General features: G+C 32.4%; 1 pseudogene; it reads left to right on the forward strand.

The window, feature by feature from the left end:
• The first annotated feature begins 375 nt into the window (after positions 1 to 375).
• On the forward strand, positions 376 to 494 carry LOC118612154 (annotated as a pseudogene).
• Positions 495 to 20,105: the final 19,611 nt, after the last annotated feature.

Raw genomic sequence — 20,105 nt, forward strand, 5'->3', positions numbered from 1 at the left:
GCTTTCCCTTATCTATTGTAAGAGATCTCTTATACAGAAGTGGAATCCTGAATCTCAGGCCATTTTTAACCCCTTCTCTAGGGGTTGAAAGTTTTATTTTCCTTCTCCTTTAGCTTTGGTTGGCCTTTACCTGCATCCTGCTGTACCTTTTTCCTTTCGGTGACAGCTTTTCTCCTTTTAAGCCTGTCTCACCAACAAAGCCTTTTTCTGGTCTTTCATTCTGTTTCAGATTTTCTTATGAGCTGCTGTTGGAGGCCCATAGATAAAATCTTGTGCTTATGTTTGAATTTGCCTTGTGTCAGTGGCTCTCAGGGTTGTATACTTTCATTTAGCCTTTAGTAATTCATTAAACATTTTATCTAAATTTGTCTTACTATCTACGGTTATGCCACCCTGAACAAGCCCGATCCCATCTGATCTCGGAAGCTGAGTAAGGTCAGGCCTGGCTAGTACTTGGATGGGAGACCATCTAGGAAGACCAGGTGCTGTAGGCATAAAAAATAAAAATTAAGGGATTATAAAATAACAAGTTCCTTGCAATCTGTATGGTCATCAAGGGTTGCTTCACCTAAAAAGGAAGGAAGGGAAGGAAGGAAGGAAAGGAAGGAATCTGTTTTACTGTTCTGTTTCTTCCTCCCCTGTTCCACGTCTAGTGAGCCTGGGCTGTATCCTCTCTCTTTGATGACACTTATCTTTCCTTAAATATCATTCTAGTTGTTTGCCCAGAAACTCTCTGTGATGGATTTAATAAAAGGTACAATTTTGTAGATTATCCATCTTTTTCTTGTTATTAAATTGAATTTTGTACTCTTTCTAGCTTTCCGAATCCTAAGTGGAAGCCAGGTATTCAATTTCTTCTTTTCATGTCTATCTTTATACTTTACATTAGTTTCAAATTCTAGGTTTTTAATTATCAAAGTCTATAAGATTTTCCTCTTTAATTCTCTTTTTTTTGATTTCCAAGAGTTAATCCTTAGTATTTTGCCAATTTTTGGAAGAAAAGATAAAAAGTGGGACAAAAAATAAACTTGGTGACCTGATTACTGTGTCACTTTCCTGGTTATTCTAGAGCTGTTCTCTGTTCTCATACCAAATTGTACTTTAAACTACAGTTTTGGTTGGTTTTTCTTTTCCAAAGTGTGACGCTTATATCTTCTATGTTGAATTTTCAAACTATTGGATATATAAACTCTTTTATGTAAGCTTTAAAAGTCTTTACTGACCACCTACGTTTTTGTATAACTATAGAGTAATAAGTACACTGGATAACGTGCTAGTTCCTGGGATTTCGAAGACAATATCTAAAAGTATTCAAGTAGTTTATAATCTGGTGTACTCTGGGCTTTGTCTGGCCTCTTATCATATTTATCTCAGCTCGAAGGCAATGTGTGCAGTAGTTAAACTTTCAAAACTCTATGCTCGGGGGGTGTATTTCAAAAAACCAGCTTTACAACCTAATGCCTATGTAACCCTGGACAAATCACATTTACAAACCCAATTCTCACATACAAAATTGGGATAACAGTTGTATTTTGTTTATAAGACTATTGCCAGCATTATATGAGGTACTGCAGATTAAACTCTTAGCCAATATTGAAAACACAGCAAATCTAAATACATATGAAAGTTTAAAAAAAGATACCATAATTTAGCATTACCATCTCTTAAAATTGAGCTTTAGATCACTTTTGCCCACTCATGATATTTTCAAGTTAAAGGGGAGCAATATAATCCATAATGATTAGCATAAAATAATCCAATAGATTTATAAAAGTTTGCCTTGAACTGCAGTGAGTAGATATTTTAAGGCTATAACTTTCAGGCAGTGTTACTGAGGGAGCAAGGATTACTAAGAAGAGAAAAGATATAGAAAGATGTCATAGCAATATTCTTGAGAAACTGGGATGAGGTTGGTATAATAATCCCCAAAGAAATGAGGGATAAAGGCAATTACAAAAGGAAAGATTTGTATTTGATAAATAACATCCTGGAAGCAAAGGCAACCACCAAAATATGTTTTGTTTTACTTGAAATTCATGCACAGATCAGCCCGGCTAGTGTATTTGGATCTTTATGTATGAGCATTGTTGTTTGTAATCATGTTTTTGTCTCCCAAATATCTTTCAAGTTGTTTTGATACTTAATGAAACTTGAGGCCAATGCTTACATACGATAAAGATTTGTTTTGTGCACATGGGTCAACCACTAATTCCTTTTATAATGTGTTCAAAATAAAAAATAAAATTTTTAAGTATGCTATTTTATGTCATTTCAAATAATGCAAATTCTAAATTTGACCTAATTACACAGTAATCTTCAGTGCAGCCTATGATTTTTCCTCTCTACTCTGAAATAATCATTTTTCTAGTCATGTATATATCTTTCTATAGTTTGAGTTGTATCATTCTTCTTACTTAAATTTCTTTTGAACAGGAAAAACTTTATGTCCTTCATGAATTTATTTTATTTATATCAAATTTTCAGTAATGCTGATAATTTCACACATGTGGCTTTTTTCTTTATTATTTTTATTTGACTCACTTTGCTAGGTAAACTATTGCATTAAATGTACAACTTTTTCTCTGCCATTTTTAAAATGTTAATTTGGCCTTCTGTTATCTATTTAATCTTCTTATCACTCTATGTTTTGTTTGCTGGCCCCCTATTTAGTTAGCAAATAATATTTCTCAAAGAAATTATTTGTATTATCAAAATTTTATAAAGGTCAGTTTCCTAATGTATGTTCTTTAAGAGGACACATTGGATACCTCTCAATTCTCACGAAAAAAAAATAATTATGCTTCTCTTATGTAACTGACTGGCTTTACCTTCTTAGTACCCTAATTTATGTAATGAGACCATATTTGCTTATGTATTGGTAGTTAGGAATTGTGGAGCAAACTTTGTGACCCTTCTAGTTGTTACTATGTTTAACTTTTAAAGCTATAAATTTGTGGTATTTCTGTGTTTGATAAAATTCGAGAGATGATTCTGTCTATCAACTTTTTCACATTAATTTTGAAAGTGCAGACCAGAGAAAGCTGTATTTTTACTTTAATCAACTTAAGAAACTGATAAGCTTTTTATATTTGCTCAGTATATAATACAAGAATCAAAAACAATCTGTTTTGCTTCCTATATATAGCATCAGAATGTTTAAAAATTTCTCTGCTTTCTAAGCTTTTAATTATAAAAAAAAATTATCTTAAATTCCAGAAAGATGTGTTAAATTTCATTTCTTCATAAACAAGGTACATTATAGGACATAAATGTATAATAAAACAATACTAATATGTCTAGTTGTCACATGTATTAACTATTATTCTGGTTCATGCTAAAATTAATTTATAAATAAAATTATACTTTTATTCAACAAAAAGTTCATTTTGCTTCTTAGACAATAGACTTTTTCTTCCTTAATTTCATTTTAGTACACTTAAAATTTCTTAAAATAATTGATTTTTTATAACTGACCTTCAAATCACCGTGGGTTAACTGAGGGAAAATTAAAGATTTTTACATAATTAATGTAGCCTTTTCCATTCTATCATTTATTGCATATGCATTTTCACTTTGAAATTATGATCTTAAATCCAGAAACATGTGCGTTTTGTTTGCATAAGTCCTCAGTGCCTAGAGTAGTGCTCGGCTATGGCACGTATTCAATCAATATTTAATTAATGAACAAATGTTAACACACACTTCTCAGAGAGAAAACAATTTTAAATCTGTCTAGATTGCAATTCTGTCAGACTCTGATTTTCTGCCAGGTTATTATCAATTCTGCCTTAGGTTTTTTTCCACTGATTTGCCTAGCTAATATCAGAAACCATTTGAAGATCTCTAAGTCAGTACTTGGGGGAAGTCATGCTCCCAATCTATTTTCTTTTTGTGCTTTCTACTAATATTAACATATAACCTGCTTAGCCATATGAAAAATTTTCAGCTTGAATAGTAGTTAAAATTTAGGAACCAATTATTTTTCTTATTTTAGAAATTCTCAAAAATAATTTCTACCTCTGTGTTCAAGAGCACTCATACTAAAACCCTAAAAAAAAAAAAAAGAAGAAAAAATTGGAACCCATTTCAACATTGTTTTAGATGTGATAAAGTCTGGACAATCAATTCTTCTTGCATCTTGCAATGTGTCCTTAACGTGACTTCTTTTTTGGAGTGAATTTACCTTTCAGTTAATAACAAATGTGTTTCTGATCTTATGATTTTCAGCCTCGATGTTCCTGTAGCTATATTAACTATTATGTAGTGTCTCATAGTGGAAGACATATTCAGTGACATCCCTGAAAACTGGATTTCTAGGCTGTAAAATATCTAGAGCTTATTTCTTTTATTGACACAAGCAAACATTTTTCTGGAAGTTATAAAATCCTATCGCATTGCTTACCTTTTTATCTGCGAGTTCAAGAGACTTGCTCAGGTAGAAAAGGAAAATAGCACATTACATTAAATGGGCATGAGGAGTATTATTTGATTATATGATTATCTATGATCTTTTCTTCTCTGAAATAACTATCCTGTTTTTCAAGTTGTATACTTTTTATGGCATAAAACCATAATTGTATACTTTTAAGGCTTTTTTATCCTTGTTCTAAAAGCCACTTTGGTAAGTGTAGTGGTAAATGTAGGGAAAAAAAATAAGGTTCTGAAGAGAATTTTATGAATAACTTATTTTAAGAAGTAACTTTTATACTTTTATTTCTTCTTTGATATTGTTATAACTTTCTAAAAGCTTCAAGAAATTTGTTGTTTTTAAGAAAAAAAAATCACTCCTAAAACCCCGGAAATCTATGATCTCAAGATTCTAAAGTCTTAAACGTAAGATCTTTTCAAATATCTCAGGCCTAATTCTGCTGACAGACCAGTTTTATTTGGTACTGTGCAATGACCTCTCTTTTACACAAAAACAAGGAATTTTATGCTAATAACAGTTACCCAGTTCTCATCACTGCACTTCCTTTGTTTATTCATTTATGTTAACTGTTCTGGTTCTTCTACATTTAAATGTAGATGTGTGTTCTAAGTTGTATTTTAATGCAAATATCACCTAAGGATCCTTGGCAATATTCATTAACCACCACATATATTTAAAAGAAGACATTCAAGGAAGTTATGTACCTAGGAACCAAATGAATTGAGATTAAAGAAATTAGAGTCCCTTGTCTGGTATAGAATTTCTGGTTTAGATTGGAGTTAGAGGTCCTTTTAAATTTTAATGAATATTGTCAAGATAAATTAAGACAATTTCATAGCATGAAGATCATAATACTATGCTCAGACTAAAGACAAAAATTGTAAGGACTCTGATAGCTGGGCATTGCTTTATGCTTATTGGCAATACTGCCACAAAAACAATATCATTTTTTTCTGGCTTTATTGAATTATAATAGACCTTGTATTTACATCATATAATTCAATGGTTTTTTTTTTTAAATCATAGTTGGCATACAATAATAGTTTCAATTGTACAGCAGAGTGATTAGAGTTCTATATAACTCATGAAATTATCGCCCCACTAAATCTAATTATTGCTCCTCTTCCTCTTTACATATTTATTACATTATTATTATCCTTATGCTACACTTTATATTGCCATGTCTATTTTGTAACTATCCACTTGTCCTTCTTAATCCCTTTGCCCTTTTTCACCATCCCCTCTAACCCCCTCCAATCTAGTATCTATGTATCTGTGAGTTTATTTCCATTTTGTGTTGTTATTTATTTTATTCTTTAGATTCCACATGTACGTGAAATCATGCAATATTTGTCTTTCTCTATAGACTTATTTCATTCAGTGCAATACCCTCTAGGTCAATCGAGGCAATATCTTTTCCATCTCTTTTTATTCTGAATGTGTCTTTTAATCTGAAATGAGTCTCTTGTAGACAGCATATGTAGGGGTCTTGTTTTCTTATCCATTCAGCCACTCTATCTTTTGGTCGAAGCACTTAATGCTTTTCCATTTGAGGTACTTATTGATAGGAATGTAGGTATTACCATTCTCTATTCATGTTTTTAATATATGTTCTTTCTTCTTAAAGAAGTCCCTCCAACATTTCCTGTAATACTGAGTTGGTGTTAGATAAACTCCTTTACCTTATTTTGTCTGGGAAGCTCTTTATCTGTCCTTCTACTCTAAATAATAGCTTTGCTGGATAAAATATTCTTGGTTGTAGATCCTGGGTTTTCATCACATCGAATATTTTTTGCCAAGCCCTCCTGTCCTGCAAAGTTTCTTTTGAAAAATCTGCTGCCAGTCTAATGGGTGCTCTCTTGTAGGTAACCATTTTTGCTGCTTTTAAGATTCTCTCTTTATATTTATCCTTTGACATTTTAACTACGATGTGTCTTGGTGTGGGCTTCTTTGGGTTCATCTTGTTTGGGACTCCCTGAGCTTCCTGAAGTTGTATGTCTATTTCCTTCGCCAGGTTAGGAAAGTTTTCCATCATTATTTCTTCAAATAGCTCTTCAGCATCTTGTTTCCTTCAGGTACCCCTATGACAGCTATTTTTATATTTAATTGTGCTCCATAGGCTCCTTAAACTATTATTATAATCTTGGCCTCTTTTTTCTTGCTATTCTGATCGAATGTCCTTGGCTTCCTCATCCTTTATACTGGTGGTTCGATCCTCTTCTTAATCCACTGTTTATTCCCTGTAATATATTCATTTCTGACTGGTTCCCTTTTATAATTTTCATTTCTATTTTTGTGTTTTTATCTCTTTGTTAAAGTTCTCCCTGAATTCATCTACACTTTCCCTAAGTTCATTGAGCATCTTTATAACCAGTGTTTTGAACTCTGCATCTGTTAGATTGCTTGCCTCCATTATTCCTGGATCTCTGTTCTGTTCTCTCATATGGCTTCTGCTTCTTTGTCTTCTCATTTTGGCTGCCTCCTGTGTCTGTTTTTATGTACTAAGCAAAGCTTCTAAGTCTCCTGGTCTTATTAGTATGGCTTTGTGTGGTAGGTGCCCAGTGGCACAGACCTGAAAGGGGTTTGGGGTAGGACAAGTTTAGTCCCTGGCTGTGCCTCACCAGGGCCACCTGTTAAGATTCAGTAAGCAATCCACAGATGCTGTGCTTATAGTTGCCTCAAGAGGCTACACCAGAAACCAAGGCCAGCTGCTACCAGTGTGGGTCTTGGCTGCTCAACAAGGAGCACCAGATTCCCAGAGAAGACACTTAGATATGGCTTGGGTAGGGCTGTGAGTTGGGGGAGGTGGAATTTCAGGGAATCCTCTGGGTGTAGCAACCTCTGTTATCCAGTTTGATGATGTCTCAGCTATGGTGACACTATGTCTGCACACTGCAAAGGGGGCAGGCTCAATAGAGGAATGATGGATACCATCAGCACTTCTGCCTGGGAGAGACCCTGCCTCCAGCCCTAACTCCGGCAACTCAGTGTCCCCATGTAAGTCCTGGTGCTCCCCATGTAGCCGACCTGGCGTTGCTGCTCAGGGCAAGCAGGTCTGTCACCATGAAAGTCCACTCACAGACAAGGCCCCTTATGAGGCGTCCGCAGCTGTCAGCTGCTGCCATAGCCTCTGTCCTTTCTGCCTTCTACTGTTGCAGGTCGATTAATTCTCTCTCCCTAGTTGTAGTGCTGAAGTTCCTCTAGATCCCAGATGACTTTCCTTGACGTTTCCTGTTCTGTCATAACTTATTTGGTCAAGAGGGACGAACAAAGCCTCTATCATCTATGCCATTTTTTCCTATCCTCCAAAAACAAGAATTTTGATCAATTCATTCAAAGTTAGAGTGATTTTCAAAAAAGTATTTGAATGAATAATACTTTTTTTAATGTTTTTATATTTCCATAATCACATTTATAAAATGGGATGCATTTGTATGTATTTGTTAGTGAAAACTCCCTCTTTTTCCATAAGTTAAAACAAAATTTTCCCAGTTGTTCAAGCTAGAAAATGGAAAATTATTTTGATTTTTCTTCCCTAATTTTAAATATCTCACAAAGTTGTCCATACATCTATCCCACTTACTCCATCCTTATTGCAATTATTTATGCCTAGGACCTCATTCCTTCGTGAGTTATTGTTCCATACTGTTTGTTTTGATCTTTTCTCTACATTGTCATGAAAGTCATCTATTTAAAACATACATTTGATTATGTAACTCTGCTGAAAAATCTTTTATAGCTGAATATTTATTAATTATAGTATATTGCCTCATATTCTTAACTTAGTATTAAAGGCCCTGGATGATCTTGCCATTGCTTGCTTCTCAGCCTCATCATTTGCCAGGTGCTTTTTTTTTTTTTTTTTTTTGTGTGTGTCCATGTTTTGCATCTGCCTGAAGTGCTCTCATTTGGCTTATTTCTCTCCTTCAAAAATTAACTTTGGTTTCTTTAGAAATTTTTCCTCAACTAGCACTAATTAATCTGAGCAATATAATTCTCACTCATATTTCTGTTATGTTTTTAATAGCCTGCCACATATAACTGATTTTAAATTCTCTATTATTTTGAGTATTGTTAAAGGTAGACTCTATGTATGAATCCTGTAAACCATCATGATACCTATAACATAGTAGGCAATTCAAAATAATTGTTAAATTTTAAATAAATGAATTTATTTTCCATTTTTATATACGTAATACCTTAATAGCATAGACAATATTAGGAAGTGGAAATGCTTATATAATCAAATATGGACCAATGTGATAATTTTTGTAATATCAGTTTTTCCCTCTCTTATTGTTGAACAAGAATTTGAGTCTAAGTAAATAATATAATATAGCTGTGAATCTCAACTCCATTGGTGCCTGGATGCATAACCTACCTCTACGTTCACTTCCTCATCTGTAAAAATAATTTTTGTAAAGTACTTACTGTAAGGATTAAATTAATATACATGAAGCTACCTAACATAGTATTTAGCACATAATGAAGATATAGTGAATACATTTTTTAAAAATGGACATTGGATTGTGACTCTGAATTCACTTTGGATAGTCTCTAACTTAAACTCCAACGTATCATTTTCACCAGTGGCAGAAGGGGAAGGCTATTGTGAGTATTAAATAAAATCATCCACTTGAAGTAACTGGTACATTGCAAATAACATTCAGTAAATGTTAAATATTACTAATTATTAGAGTAGGCACTTACTCTAATGATTGTTCTCTGAATTCTCCTTCCCACTCATGTCTCAGCATAAGTATGACAAGTATTTAGGTGTTCTAACAGCCACTATGATAGAACATTAAGAATTTTTGTATTCAGAATTTTAACATAGAGAAACCATTTGAAAAGCATTTTCAAATGTTGAAGAGAGTGATAAAAATTGTGCATGCTTCATGGGATTTTTCCTTTACACTGATTATTCTTTTCAGCTTTATTGAGAAATAATTGACATAAAACACTAAGTAAGTATAAGGTGCACAAAGATGACTGGGTACAGGTATATATTGAGAAATGTTTTCCACAATAAGGTCAGTTAACATATTCTTCACCTCACATAATTACCACTTTTTCTGTTGCTGTTGCTATGGTGAGAACATTTAAGCTCTCCTCTTAGCAAGTCACAAGAGTACAAGTCACAAGCATACAACACGATATTGTTAACTGCAGCCATCACAAAGCACATTAGATCCCCAGGTTTTGGTGTGAGGGGAATATTGGCCTTTTAATTGAAAGTTTGTACCCTTTGACCAACATCTCATTTCCACTACTCCCAGTCCCTGGCGACTACCAATCTACTCTTTGTTTTATGAATTTGGTGTTTTTAGAGTCTAGATAGTGAGATTATACAGTATTTGCCTTTCTCTCTCTGACTTATTTCACTTAGCATAATGCCCTCCATGTCCATCCATGTCATCACAAATGGCAGGATATACTATTTTTTTATGGCTGAAAAAATATTTCATGGTATGTATTTATCACATTTTCTTTATCCATTCATCTGCTGATAAACATTTAGATTGTTCCCATACCTTAGTTATTGCAATAAACATGGGCGTACGGATATCTCTTGGAGATACTAATTTTGTTTTCTTCAGATATGTTCCCAGAAGAGGTACTACTGGAGATTAGAGTTTTGTTTTAATTTTTCAGGAACCTCTATACTGTTTTCCTTGATGGCTGTGTCGATTTATGTTCTTACCAACAGTTAAAAGGGCTCCCTTTGCTCCACATCTTTGCCAGCACTTTTGACTTTTTGATCATAGCCATCCTAATAAGTGTTAGGTAATACACCTCATTTCTGTTTTGATTTGAATTGACCTGATATTTAGTGATGTTGAGCATCTTTCATATACCATCTCTTTTGTTAGCAGTTTACATGTCTTTGAAAAAAAAAAGATTTATTCATGCCCTTTGCCCATTTTTTATCAGGTTTTTTTTTTTTTTTTCTGTTGAATTGTAGACTTCCTGGTAAATTTTGGTTTCAACTCTTTATCAGATATATGCTTTGCACATATTTTCTCCCATTCCATAGGTTTGGTTTTTATCTTGTTTGTTGGCTGTTAACTTTGCTCTGCAGAAGCTTTTATTTCGATGTGGCCCCACTTATTTATTTTAGCTTTTATTTCCTGTACTTTTGGCATCATATCCAAAAAGCGTCATCCAGATCAATGTAAAGGAGTTATACCTAGGTTTTCTTATAGGAGTTTTAAGGCTTCAGATCTTATATTTAAGTATTTTTGTGAGTGGTGTAAAATAGGGGTCCAGTTTTATTATTTTACCTGTGAGTATCTGATTTTGCCAACACTATTAAAAGGGCTATATTATCTTCATTGTTTGTTTCTGACACCCTATAAAAGATTAGTTGATATTTGTGGGTTTGCTTCTGAGCGCTCAATTCTGTACCATTGGTCTATGTGCCTGTTTTTATTCTAGTACCATACTGTTTTGATTACTAGTAGTATAGTTGGAAATTAGAAAGTTGATGCCTCCTGTTTTGTTCTTCTTAAAATTACTTTAGACATTTGGGATCTTTCATGGCCCCATATGAATTTTATGATTTTATTTTCTATTTCTATGAAAAAAAAATGCCATGGGAATATTTATAGGGATTGCATTGAATCTGTAAATTACTTTGGGTAGTATGAACATTTTAACAATATTCTTTCAATCCATGAACGTGGGATATATATTTATTTGTTCTTCAATTTCTTCAATCAATTTTATTTTCATTATACAGGTTAAATTTATTCTTGGTTAAATTTTTTCGTAAATACTTTACTGTTCTCATGCTATTGTAAATGGAGCAGTTTTCTTAATTTATTTTTCTGAGAGTTTGTTATTGCATAGAAATGCAATTGATTTTTGTATATTTATTTTGCATCCCGAAACATTACTGAATTTATTTATTCTAACAGTTTTGGGGGAGTATTTCGGGATGTGTGTGTATATGTATATGCATACAAATACCATGACACATGAAAAGACAATTTTACTTCTAACTTGGATGTCATTCCATTTCCTTTCCTAATAGTTCAAACTAGGACTTCCTATACTATGTTTAATACAAGTGGTGAGAGTGGCCTTGTCTTGTTTCTGATTATGAAGGAAAAGCTTTTAGCTTTTTACCATTGATTATGACATTAACTGTGGGCTTATCATATATGACTTTTATTATGTTGGAATACATTTCTCCTATACCTAATATATTGATAGTTTTTGTCAGTCTTTTTCATATGATCATATGATCTTTATCCTGCATACTGTTAACATAGTGTGCCACTATTGTTGATTTGTGTATGTCAGACCATCCTTTCATCCCAGTGATAACACTCAATCATGATGTCTGATCCTTGTGCAATGAGCTCTTGGATTCAGTTTCCTTGTGTTTTGTTGAGGATATTTGTGTGTAATTTCATCAAAGATATTGGCCAGTAATTTCTCTGTATTGTCTTTAGTTTCGATATGAGGGGAATACTGGCCTTATAAATTAGATTAGTCTCTTTCCTTTGCCTCAACTTTTTTAAAGAGTTTGTGAAGGATTGGTATTCTTTAAATGGTGGTTGAATTTATCAGTGTAGCCATCTGGTTTCTGGGCTTTTATTTTCTCGAAGATTTTTGATTGCTGATTCAGTGTTCAGGTTTTTTATTTCTTCATGATTTAGTATTGGTAAATGATATAATTATGGGAAGTTTTTCATTTTTTCTAGTTATGCAATTCCTTGTATCCAATTATTCAAAGCAGACTCTTAGGATCCTTTGTAATTTTGTGGTATCAGTTGTAATGTCTCTTTTTATTTTTGATTTTGAGTCTTCACTTTTTTCTTAGTTTAGCTAAGGGTTTGTCAATTTTGTTTTATTGATCTTTTCTGTTGCATTTCTAGTCACTTCATTTATTTGGTCTAACCTTTAATATTTCCTTGTTCATAATAAGTTTGGGCTTAGTTCATTCATCTTCTGTAATTCTTTGAAGTGTAAAGTTAGATTGTTTTTTCCTGTTAATTTCTTCTTTGACCCATTCGTTGTTTAGCAGTGTTTTAATTCTCACATGTTTATTTTTCAGCTTTTCTTATGTTATTGATATCTAGTTTCATAACATTGTGGGGGAAAAAAAAAAGAAAGATACCTGATATTATTCAATCGTCTTAAATTTGTTAAGACTTGTTTTTTGTCTTAACATATTTTATTCTTGTAGAATGTTCCATGTACCTTGAGAAGTATGTATATTCTGCTGCTGTTGGATTATAGTCCTATATGTTTCTGTCAGGTTCATTTTGTCTAAAGTATAGACAAAGTTCACTATTTCCTAATTTATTTCCTGTCTAGATTAAATACCTATCCATTGTTGAAAATGGAGTATGAAATCTCCTATTATTGCTGTATATTGATGTCTTCAGATCTGTTAATTGCTTAACATATTTAGGTCTTCAATGTTTATATATATATATATATATATATATATATATTTACAATTGTTCTATCTTTTTGAAGAATTGACACCTTTATCATTATATAGTGACTCTTTTTGTCTCTTATTACATCTTTTACTCAAATTTTATTTGGTCTGATAAAAATATTGCTAACCTTGCTTTTTAAAAAATTTCTATTTGCATGAAATGTCTTTTCATCTTCAGTCTTTGAGTATCAATAAAAGTGAAGTGAGTCTATCTTATAAGCAGAGTAAAGTTATGTCCTTTAAAAAAAAAAAATGTATCCAGCCAATTATCTCTTCCTACCAGATAATTTAATCCATTTATATCTGGAGTAATTATTGATAGGAAACAAGAAACAAAATTGCCACAAAACAATGAACAAAGTGGCATAGTAAGTCCTTACCTATGTTACTGTCTTACTTTGTGAATTGATAGGGTTTTGTTGTTGTTGTTGCATGCTTTGATGCTTTTCTCTTTACCTTTTGTGTATATACTATAGGTTTTTGCTCTGTAATTTTCATGAGGTTTTAATAAAAGTTATAGGAGTGCATTTTAAGCTGATAACAACTTTAATTACATACAAAAGCTGTACACTTTAGTTAAGCCCACTTCATTTATTTTTTCATGTCACAACTTACATCTTTTCATTTTGTTGTTAACTTATAAATAAAGTACATTTTAAAGTAAAATGGCTTTTAAAGTAAGAGACAACAAATATTTATTGGAGATCAATAAAAATAGCTATCTGGAAATTATAAATTCAGGCCGAAGCCCAAATAATGTTCCGTTTAGGAGACAATGGTTATGAGAAGGGGAAGAATTACATCAGTTGAAGAAAGCCATTTCTGTTGGTGCAGATAACATAACACAGTGATGTTAATTCTAAACAATGTTTTTAATCTTCAGTACAGTAGTCATAATAACTGCTTTCTCGTTATCTTTACAAATAGTTTTGGGAAACAAGATTGCTCAAGGCCCAGTGCAAAGGTTATCTTACCCTGTTTTAATATTCCTAAGATTTGAGGCATAAGATATGCAAGGCACTTTCTCTGGTATGATAGCTCTAATTCCATTTTAAAGTGGCTTTGTTTATATTGTTTTTTTGATCAAAATCAAGATCACCCCTTGAAAGCATCACTGATCAATCATCAGAAAGCGCTAATCAGTTATTGAAAGCAATGTTGGACCTCAATTTTCAGGAGGCTCATTTTGGATATGTCATCCCATTTATTGGTCTTTCTTTACCAGGAAGTCTCATTCCTTGTAGAAGGAGCAGTAGTTTTATTTTTTCTGAGGAGCCTTATGTCATAACCAAGCAAGCAAAATGGCAGAACATGGGAAGACCTTACCATCATATTTCTTTAAGGGCAAACATCTTTTGTAGTTTTTTGAGGTTTCTCATTTGATATCTTATAAGTCTTAGTGATAATCTCAAAATGTTGAACAACCATTATCAGAATGGTATCTTTATAACATCAAATTATGAAACACAAAGATTTATAACAGCAAAAATTAATAACAAAGAAAATGCTGTCCTGAAGAACAGATCTGAGGGGATCTAAGACATTAAGAACCTTGAGGTATTTTATCTATGCAGATAAAATAATTAGAGGTACAATTAGAGGTATTATCAACAACATAAACCACACCTTGCTAGGCTAGGATATGGTTAAGAGCCGTTCTATAGTGTAATATAACTTGTGCAAGGGAATTTAAAGATTTTTCTCCTTGTCTATTGCTCTGGAGGTCATTGCAACACCTGCTCAAGAAAAAGGTATTCTTTCAAATCTGGTACCTTTATTGGGGCTGACATCGCCAGACACTAAACATCTTTGGCTTTGTCTGTAACTTGTTGCTCATTTGACTTACAAAGTAGCTTTAAAGATGATGCCCAAGGTTAATTCATCTTTCCAGGCAGAAATTAAGAGGAAAAAGGAAACAGGAACTAAAAAGAAAAAGGAAGGTATGGATGACATATGCCAGGTCCAAATTTGAGATGTGTTGTCCACGACAGATATCATCTGCTTCACTTCCTAGAAATTTTCATTTCAAATCTATTGATTGAGCAGACCAGTTAGGTTTAAAATTGGGAAATAAGTCCAAGACTCAGTACCTTTAAATTAGGTCATATGTGGATTGGTTAAAGTACTTGAAATTCTGGAGGGATCAGGTAGGAAGGAAAAGATAAATACTTTAATTTTGTTTACAAAGGTATAATTTACTAAATTACTGTAGCTTAGGAGCAAAAAATCTTATATCTGGAAAATAATCAAAAACCAGTAATATTTCATATAAAAATTTGTAAAATTATAATCATTCTTATCTGATCATTTAGTCCTATGTCACTAATTCTTGTTTATTTTGATCTTGTTTTATGAATTCAGTTTTTACTTAGAGTTCTGTAAATCTTTACACAGTTTAGTGTTATTGTCTGAAAGTTAATTAGAAATTTTCATTTTAGTGTCAGTCTTTTCCATAAGTTTCTCTGAAGATAAAATATCTTTGTAGAAATATTTTTGTTAATTTATCAGAGTAAAACAATTGTAAGTGATAAACTTAAAAATGGCCATGGTTAAAGATCTGGTGAGCATTCACGTACATATATACATATAAATAATGCAATTGACTTAGTTATCTATTCCAATCTTAGCTTGACCACATATAAAATTCTTTTCTCACGATCTGTCCTGCATGAAATTTCTGCAACTTACATATACCTTTCAGTTTTTGTCCTATCTTTCATCTTGAAACAATCATTTTACTTTAGGATAAAATTACTTTCCTTTATCAAAAGAAATGCATGCTTTTCATATCCTTCTTTGTCCAAAAAAGGAAAAAGAAAAACATATTCTATTTTCATTTCTCTCAACAAAAGTACATCTCCATGCCTCATACCCTTCTCCACTGAAAACATATATCCTGCTTTTTGTACACAGTCATCCTATTTTATTCTTATAATTTTTAGTAGTTTTATAAAAATCCATAACACTTTTATATATCAATTTTGGTAGGGGAAATTGTACAGCAGTTTGCATTTTTAAAAAGTGACTTTTTCTCTTCAGTCTCTGTGGGCAATGTTTTGGTTAGTTCCTGGGAATATATATTTCAAAGACATAAGAGTCACAGCTTTCAGAGACAGAGGGTGACTAGGTTTTATAACACTGCTTATTTGTCAATATTTTTCATGTAATTTAACATGCCTAATTAACTTCCCTGTTTTATAAAGAGAACAAATCTTTGAAGCATTTCGGGGATCCTCCTGAAAAACTACAGTTTAAAAAAATATCAAATATTAAGAAAAATATTCTATTTAATATTTGAATCTTGGGAAGTTTGTGAGATATCAAAAGTTTTAAAATATTTGGTGAGATAGAATCATTGCTTGTTGTGGAAGACTACTTATGTTATTAATTTAATGAAAGTGATAATATTTTAAAGACAAATACAGGTTACAAAATTATAAGCAAAGTTTTAGCTTTTCTAATATTAAGAAGCCCCAGTATACTAAAACAAATAATGTTACTGAACTCTAATTATTAAGTTCATCTGCCTGTGTGCTCTGGCCAGAAAGTGTACAAGCAGAGTTTGCAGTAAAGGAATTAGTTTACTAAAATTGGCCAGTCCAGAAATAGGCAAGCTTGTGGTCTGAAAAACCTGACTAACCAATGGCATGTAGGTTATAGATTATATTAGGTAAAATCACTAGACACCATGGGTTAGAAGTTCAAGGTCAAATTAGGAACTGAATGGTCATAGGTGAAATAAGGGTAATAAATCATTTCTTCAGGTCTTGAGGGCAACTGGGAAGTCAGCTCCAGTGTCCAGAACTGGTTTTAGGGAGAGGTAGCCAACAGAGTCATCTGGCCTTGGGGCTCAGGAGCTGAAACATAACTTAGAACAAGAGGCTACCTTTAGCCTGCCAGGGACTTGGACCTTGGGAGGGTTCATCACAACAAGGCTATTGTCTCCTGCTTCACAGGTGAGAGAGTAAGGTCAGGTCAGTGACGTATACTGAGAGGGAGAAGAAGAAGAAAAAACATGAGTTTTAAAACTATAATTTAAATCAAATCAGAATAATGATGCTCGGTTCTATTAAAGACCTAATGATAAATAGTACAGGAAATCATTTTGAAAATATCTTTGCTTTCTTTTTACAGTCTCTTATTAAAAACATACCAATAATACAGGAAAAGTTCATTCTTTTAGCAGAGAAATAACATTAAGTTTTGCTTTGTATAAGTACATCACAAATATTAAAGCTTGATACTGAAAATAACAATTTAACTTTAGGCAACTTAATATATAGGGTAAAATTCTGAAATAACCAAGACAAATTTTTATTTTCCGTAATCAAAATCTCTCTCTATACCATCTTTTACTAAAAATTATATCAATTTCTTCCATATAAAATAGAATTACTGATCCCAAAAACCTTAATTTCAGTGACAATCTAAAGAAAGCAATGAGCTTTCTTTAGATTGTCAAATTTATTAATACATTTCATAACCTTTAGAAATGCAGGGTTTTTGACCAGCAAATAATTTTTACATTAATACATTCATTAACAGATCCAAAGTTATTTGTAGTGTTTTTTTTTCCTGTATTAAGAAGGAATGATTAGGTATACTTAATTAGCAATTAATGTTTCAGTATTTTATGTTATTTGGAAATAGTATAAACATTCAATCATTTTTTCATCCTTTAGTAAAACTGTAAGGTTTCAAGTTATCAAAAGATTTTTAGAAACTATTTTTAAGCAAACATACCATAAAACAATTATAGAAGTTTCACCCCAAAACCTTTTAATTATTTACATCTTTTAAATGTATTAATTCACAATATTTACATTACTATGAAAATTTGATGAGCCATTAGATAGTGATTGATTATCCTAACTTATTTTTATGTTGACAGACCCTGCAACAGAGATAAAACTCTTAGATATGTATGTTTAAATTAAACCAAATAAGTCCATTTTAATACTAAATATTTTCCTGAGTATGCAATATTGAAAAGTATTGGGGTAGTTTTCATTATATTTCTTTATATAAGCACTTAATTTTTAAGCCAGTTAAACATTTTTTAATATAATTTTATTAATTTCTTCTAGAGGAAGACATACATTCACATATAGGCTGACACAACCAGAGACCTGGCAATTTCTTTTTTCCATTAGATTTATTGGGGTGACATCGATTAATTATACAGGTTGCAGTGTATCGCACAATAATATATGTCTATTGCATTGTGTCTTCACCACCCAAAGTCAAATCTCCTTCCATCACCTTATATTTGACCCTCCTAAACTCTATCTACCTTCACCCTCCTCCCTTTCCCTCTGGTAACCACTAATAATTGTCTTTATCCAGAAGTTTGTTTGTCTTGTTTGTTGCTTTCAGTTTTACATCCCACATATGAGTGAAATCATATGGTTCTCAACTTTTTTTGTCTGACTTATTTCACTTAGCAGGATTATCTTAAGATCCACCCATGTTGTTGCAAATGGCAGTATTTCATTTTTCCTTATGGCTGAGTAATATTCCATTGTGTATATGTACCATATCTTCTTTATCCAATCATCTATTGAAGGGTATTTTGGTTGTTTGCATACATTGGCCACCATGAATAATGCTGCAATGAACATTGGGGTGCATATATCTTTATAGATAAATGTTTTAAAATTTTGGGAGTAGCATAGTGGTTATACCAATTTACATTCCCACCAGCAGTATATGAAACTACTTTTTTCCTCACAACCTAAAACTTGTTATCATTCTGTTAATGATAGCCATTCTTACAAGTATGAGATGCTATTTCATTGTAGTTTTGATTTGCATTTCTCTAATAGCTGGTGAGGTTGAGCATCTTTTCATATGTCTGTTGGCTATTCGTATGTCTTCTGGGGAGAAATGTCTGTTCAGGTCCTCTGCCCATTTTATTTGTTATTGAGTTTTATGAGTTCTTTATATATTTTGGATATTAGCCCCTTATCAGAGGCTTTGTTTGCAAATATTTTCTCCCATTCAGTTGGTTGACTTACTGTTTTGTCGATGGTTTCTTTTGCTTGCAGAAGCTTTTCAGTTTGATATAGTCCCATTCATTTATTTTTGCTTGTACTTCCCTTGCCTTCAAGGTTGATTTCATAAAATCTTTTCTAAGACCAAGGTCCATGAGTTAAGTATTTGTGTTTTCTTCTATGCAGTTTATTGTTTCAGGTCTTATATTTTGGTCTTTGATCCATTTTCAGTTAATTTCGGTGTATAGTGACAGATAGCAGCCTAGCTTCATTCTTTTGCATGTGGTTTTTCATTTTTTCCAGCACCATTCATCGAAGAGACTTTCTCTTCTCCATTGTATACTTTTGATTCCTTTCTTGAAAATTATTTGCCAATATATAGAGGGATTTATTTCTGGGCTTTTGATTCTGTTCCATTGGTTTGTGGGTCTTTTTGTCAATACCATGCTGTTTTGATTGTCGCTTTGTAGTATAATTTGAATTCAGATAGAGTAATGCTTCTGGCCTTATTCTTTTTCCTCAGTATTGCTTTGGCTTTTGGGGGTCATTTGTGGTTCCATACAAATCTTATGATTTTTTTGTTCTATTTCTTTAATAAATGCTGTTGGGATTTTGATGAGCATTGCATTAAATCTGTATATTGCTTTGAGTTGATTCTTCCAACACATGAACATGGAATATCTTTGTGTCTTCAATTCTTTTAATAATGTCTTATAGTTTCCAGTGTATAGGTTCTTCACATGCTTTGTTAAGTGTATTCCTGAGATCTTTATTTTTTGTTGCAATTGCAAAAGGTATTGACTTGGTAATTTCATTAAAGTTTTTTAGCTATGTGATAGGTACAGCAAAAAAAAAATGCTATTTATAATAGTTGGAATAAATTTATTCAAATGGCTAAGGCTTAAAGGGGTTTTTGTTTTGTCCTCAATAAACCATTTTTAAGGAAATAGGAGGAGCTGCTGTATAAGAGAAACTTTTAAGCCACTCGAGTTTTTCTTCCATTTTTTCATTTTTTTTAGTTTATTTAGTCTCAGGTAGTTGTGGGCTGTGTTTATATTTCTGAGTATCAGTAGGAAGACCTTGAAAGCTGCTGTGGCTTAGAAACATCCTACTAGACTTTTAATTTTGTCAGATTTCAGACAGGACAAACAGCAAGAAACTTTAAGATGCCTACTAAGATGGCCAAAAATTATTTTGTCTTTTAGAAACTTCTGTTTAGCAATTT

This window comes from Rousettus aegyptiacus, unplaced genomic scaffold (assembly GCF_014176215.1).
Source record: "Rousettus aegyptiacus isolate mRouAeg1 unplaced genomic scaffold, mRouAeg1.p scaffold_m13_p_15, whole genome shotgun sequence".
Lineage (NCBI taxonomy): Eukaryota > Metazoa > Chordata > Mammalia > Chiroptera > Pteropodidae > Rousettus > Rousettus aegyptiacus.